This window comes from Schistocerca piceifrons, chromosome X (genome assembly GCF_021461385.2).
Source record: "Schistocerca piceifrons isolate TAMUIC-IGC-003096 chromosome X, iqSchPice1.1, whole genome shotgun sequence".
NCBI classification, from domain to species: Eukaryota; Metazoa; Arthropoda; class Insecta; order Orthoptera; family Acrididae; genus Schistocerca; species Schistocerca piceifrons.
Genome location: NC_060149.1, coordinates 593,074,533 through 593,080,532, shown reverse-complemented (window position 1 = coordinate 593,080,532; position 6,000 = coordinate 593,074,533).

The following is a 6,000-nucleotide window of genomic DNA, read 5'->3' as shown; positions in this document are numbered from 1 at the left end:
TTGAGGTCAGGAGAGCGTGGAAGCCATGGAATTGGTCCGCCTCTACCAATCCATCGGTCACCGAATCTGTTGTTGAGAAGCGTACGAACACTTCGACTGAAATGTGCAGGAGCTCCATCGTTCATGAACCACATGATGTGTCATACTTGTAAAGGCACATGTTCTAGCAGCACAGGTAGAGTATCCCGTATGAAATCATGATAACGTGCTCCATTGAGCGTAGGTGGATGAACACTAACCTGTTGATGCTACGTACTGATTTGCTTGATGCTAGTACTGTAGAGCAATGAGTCGCATGTCAACACAAGCACCGAAGTCAACATTACCTTCCTTCAATTGGGCCAACTGGCGGTGAATCGAGGAAGTACAGTACATACTGACGAAACTAAAATGAGCTCTAACATGGAAATTAAGCGTTTCCGGACACATGTCCACATAATCTCTTTTCTTTATTTGTGTGTGAGGAATGTTTCCTGAAAGTTGGGCCGTACCTTTTTGTAACGCCCTGTAGACCTGTAGAAGTCATTACATTAATGTAAGGATTAGAAAATAAAATTTACACTGCATTTATACATGTTTAAGGTAGTCTTGTTTGCTTCTGTACGCCACCATCTCCAATCTGCGTGTCAGGTCCCAAACATCTTCATCTTTAGAAAGTGACTTGTCTGTATCGATGTGAAAAATGATCAACGGTGATAAAATATTATTATTTTATTTGTTTATTTCATTAGTTAGTTATGGACCGCGATAAAGTTACACATTATTATCACACAGTTTCCTCTTTTATTGTTTCTATTCGTTTAATAGAGATGTCTTTCATCAGTTCGCCGTCTCTGGCATGAAGTTAATTCGACTGTTTGGCATCACTTGTCCGCTTGTCGTCTAGCAAAGAGCCAAATAACACAACTGTTCTGAAGGTTTTCTAATTTTGTGTCTTACAGATGCTCGACCTTATCCTATAAATCTTTTTTGACATATACTACGGTATTCTTGTTTTAATTTGGACTGAAATACGTGAAAGATGCATTAGTGCATTTGGTGTAATTTGTTCGTCGTATGTGGCCATAAAACCGAACTCTCCATTTGCGTATTGTGTCCATAACCTTTTTTTATTTTAGAATATGTTTTTATACATATCTTGGTTTTATAACTGGATAGAGTATACTGTAGAGGGTATTGTTGTCTTTTTGTTCTAATTAAAAAAATGGCTCTGAGCACTATGGGACTCAACATCTGAGGTCATCAGTCCCCTAGAACTTAGAACTACTTAAACCTAACTAACCTAAGGACATCACACACATCCATGCCCGAGGCAGGAGTCGAACCTGCGACCGTAGCAGTCACGGGATTCCGGACTGAAGTGCCTAGAACCGCACGGCCACCGCGGCCGGCGTTCTAATTCCGCAAGTAGACATATCTTAGGAAGGGTAACATAGTCAGGTGAGCATGGACACACTCGCTGCCACAGCTGTAGTAATAAATTTAATATTTCTGAAAAATATTTTTTGTTGTAAATTTTGTGTGTGTGTTTTAGAAAGCTAATAGTTTCTGCTCTCGCTTTCAAGGTTTCCTTATCTGGCTCATTGGCTGCAATCCATTAGTCCACGTATTTAAAGCAACTCACGCGTTCCGTATCTGGTATCTTGACATTTGACTTACTTCAGTTTTTCCATAAGATATTTACAAGCCAGTTTGTCGTACTACTTCTTAAAGAGCATTAATTTGTTACGTTACTGTTTAAAAATCTTGCTTTTTAAAGATCGTATTACGAACGTATCACCTGGAAAATCTGAATATTATATTTTCACATCGTATCCCTTAATCCCAATCCTTAAAGTCTTCAGTAGGTACCGAAGTTTTTATTCCTTGCATCAATTTGTATTACTCTCTCTGATTGAGGTTTGCCAACGGAATTACAGTATAATGAAAAAAGTAATGTGTCATGCTGCGTCCAAATTATAGTAACGACATTTACATTTTAAAAAATCGAAATAAAACAATCTGAAATAGCAAAAGTTATGGACAGAATTCGCAAATGCAAAGCTAATTTTATGGCGACACAATGAGAATGAATGACTCTAAAGGAACAAAACACATCTTCAGCGACTTTCACTCGAAACCAAGAACAAGAATGCCGTGATACATCAACTTCAATAAAGGTTTAGAGGAAATAGGTAGACAACCAGAAGACACGCGAAACCTAAACCCCTTCAGAACTGCTGTAGTGACGTTCGGGCTTTTTTGCGAGACGATAAATGAGCAACTGTTTTCAATAGTGAGATGAACGTTGTGCTAGACATTGTACATTAATAAAACACATCTGGTTTAAACGAAAAAACAAAAATTTTGACCAAAGGTCATAACTTTAATCGTATCGCAGACTTTAGGTGGTGGACTAACTAAATAAATAACAGTATTATTATTATGATTATTATTAACTTCGATCCTAACACTAAGAATGCCTGCCACTGTGCTGAATTGAGATGTTGACTACATACTCACTGCAAATGTAGTACAGACTAGCACAAATCTATTTAACCCTTTCCTGTTTAAAACTTCTTACAAATAAATGAAAAATAAAAGGTGAAAAATGGGCTTCATTCGTGACCAACACTACGCATGTACTATTAGTTCTTTTTCAACTTGACCGATTTCGAACTACGCCTAAGTTTTCGATGGAAACTATTATTTCCGAAGTTCAATTTTTATCTGCAGAGGGTTTTTTTCAGGGTACTGAAAATGAAAAATGTATAACAACTCAGTGACAACACACATTAATATTCATAACAGTGAAAAATGTGACGTATCATCCACGTATTTTCAACATAAAATTTTGAGATTGCTTTGACATACGGCATACTAATGTAACTGGAAGTCTGTGAAATTTGGTAGGACATATACGCCCCACTAACTACGAATAAAGTACAAACGATCGTAATTAATAATGAATGCAGGAATGTTCCAAAACAAAACCTTTAATAATGATTTTATCTTGGAACTCTTCCATTTGGTCCGTGTTTGCATAGAAAAACAGTAATATCAGAAAATTGTGTCCGTCTCGATGCAAAACACCTTGTTATTTCTTCGTTTCTTTATTCTCCCAAACTAGTTTCGGAGACAAATATCACCATCATGAGTGGGGTTTTTCTAATCTAAAACATGCAGAAAACAGCATGGTTATACAAACACAGTAGCACGTTATTACGTTTTTTTAAATATAGTTTTCTATGGACACTTTTATACTACCTTATTTATTGTATGTTACAGCATGTTTTAAGCAATTATTGTCGCTGCCTGCGACATTTTCTGTGCGTTTTTTGTTTCTGTTGCCGTTTTTCACTTAGCGAACATCATGTCATCTGCAAACATGTGAGCGGCTGTTAGTAAACGAAATACTAAAAGGTGAACTTCGTATGTCAGCAATATATACTTGAGGTTGTGGTAGTGTTGTGGAAAACCAGTTATTTGGTGTGTACTGAGCAGCCACATACCATCCAACGAACGTGAGTACACGAATAGCTAAGTAACAGCTTCTGATATTACAATACGTTTACTCTGGAAGGGGACAAACTTTCGACTTTCTTGGATCGCAGACGATGGTGATTTGATTCGATTTTCGTAAAAGAGATGCACTGTCTAGCTGTAAGCACTTGCCGCCTCAATTGATCACTCCCAGCCTTCTATGTGTCTAGCCCATAATCCCTAGTGTTTTCCTCAGAGTTGCGAAAGCTTCATGCTAGTGACAGCACCAGAAAGAGCTGGGACCTGGACGTCCCAAGGTGCAAAACTGCTTCCACGTCTACATTTACTACTTTAGTAGAACACGTGTCCGTCGATCACCAGAAGGTTGAACCTGGAAGGTGGTAATAAGCTAGTGGTCGGAGAAGGAGCGCTATAGGCTGGTGCGTGTGCTTTGTTTGGCAGCGTATTCGGCCGGCGGCCAGCAGACGGCGCAAGGAGGGCGCGGGTGACTTCCAAGCATTGCGCGCGCGCTTGCAGATTGAGGAAGCTGGCGATCAACGACTTCACAACGATCCGCTATCCGCACGTACGCGCAGATCAAACGGACATGCGGAGACCTGCACTCACGCCGCCCGCTACACAGCGCCTGCTTTACTTTCTAGCACTCAAGACTCGTGTTGAAGCAACACCGACTCAAAGGAAGGCCTCGGCGCTTGTTGGTGACGTCACGTCAGCTAGGCACGGCGAACGCCAGGTCTGTTGCAGGCACAAACGCCTGGGCGTGCTTATCACTATAAATCTCTTATTTTTGGACAAAATGTTTGGTATTGTTTTGGATTCTGCAGTTTTATTTAGATGAAACATTTTCTTACTATCGTAAAGCTACAAATGAAGATCATAGTTCTGTATTACTGAATCCTGTCGAAACAAACGTAGATCAATATGAGAAGATGCTTTGCCCCATTGCAAGCTTCGGAAATTTTACATTCAAGTAACTATATTTACTTGATCCATTTTGTTATCGAAACTTACCCCAACCCCCTTACAATAAACTCGTTTCTTTTATTTATTTTCGTTTGACATCGTCACTGGAAATGTGAACTAATTTACATGTGTAAATGTCCAACTGTTGCCAGTCATTAGATTACAGTCGTTTTCAACGAAAGGAATTCTAAACAGGAAACAAAATAGCTTCATACATCGAAAATACTGCTGAGCTTAAACTTTTTTAAACGTGCACATTAGAAAAGATAAATATTCCCTCTTGCAACTGAAAGGAGAAACTTTATGAGATAAAAAAATTTTATTTGATAAAACAAGTATCTCTCTTTTGCCACTTCTTCTGTCCCCCACCCCCTCCCCCAACGTGTACAATCGCAAGATATTTCATTAACACTCAGTGCTCCTCACCACCGCAAAATGTTGACAGTTGATTCAGGACGCTCGTCGTGTCACTCAGAGAGAAGCTGCAAGCACAATCGGGATTTCACAAGAACGTGTGGGTCACATTATTGCTTTGCTTGGCGATCGGAAGATCTTTGCGAGGTGGGTACCCCGGATGCTGATTACTGAACTGAAAGCGCACAGACTTGAAACATTAGCTCCGTCTGACTTTCGTCTGTTCGCGATAGTAAAAGACGATCTGCGGGGACATCATTATGCTTCTGATGAAGACGTTGAGAGAACTGTAAGACTGTGGTTGCGGAAACAGAGTGTCGACTTCTTTCGTAACGGCTTCAGAAAACCTGTTCACCGTTGGCAGAACTGTATTCAACTGGCTGGTGATTACGCGGAAAAGTGAATATTGGTAATTAAAGATCACATTCTAAGCATTATTGCTGCGTTTGATTTATTAAAATATTCCCATCCAAACCCAATTAACGAAGGTGGAGGCATTACCTTTCATTCAAACCTCGTATATTAAATATCTGGGAGTATGCACACAGAGTGATTTAAAATGAAACATCTATATGAAACCAACCTTGTAAAGAAATCATCTGGTAATTGGATTTTTGTAATCTTTTATACTCGTGGTACATGGAATCAAGAAGTCAAATATCAGGCGCCCAAAGCAGTGCCATACAATTTTTTCGGTAGCTTCAGAGAATGGTAATTCAATGGGTCGCTGGTTTGAATTTCGATGTGGTTTTTTCTACTTCACTTTTTTTTCTTTCAATTCGAATACCTAGATCATTTAAATATAAAGTTTATCAAATGTATGCTAATTAATACATATTCAATCATCATTATTTACGAAAAATACACGTGTTCTTGTTTCTAATTACGTGTCGCACACACTGCAAATAAAAATTGTCAATTGTCAATATTTTATAAAAGATGGTTGATAATGATTGCGTAAATACATAAAAACGATAAAATTTGTAAACAAAAATTAAGAATTCATATCAGCAATGAAAACTGGTGTTTTGCGTGTGACATATAATAATAAATAAGAAGACGTGCATTTTTTATAAAAATGATTATTAGATATGTGTTAATCAGCATAGGTTTGATTAATTTTATATCTGAATAATGTAA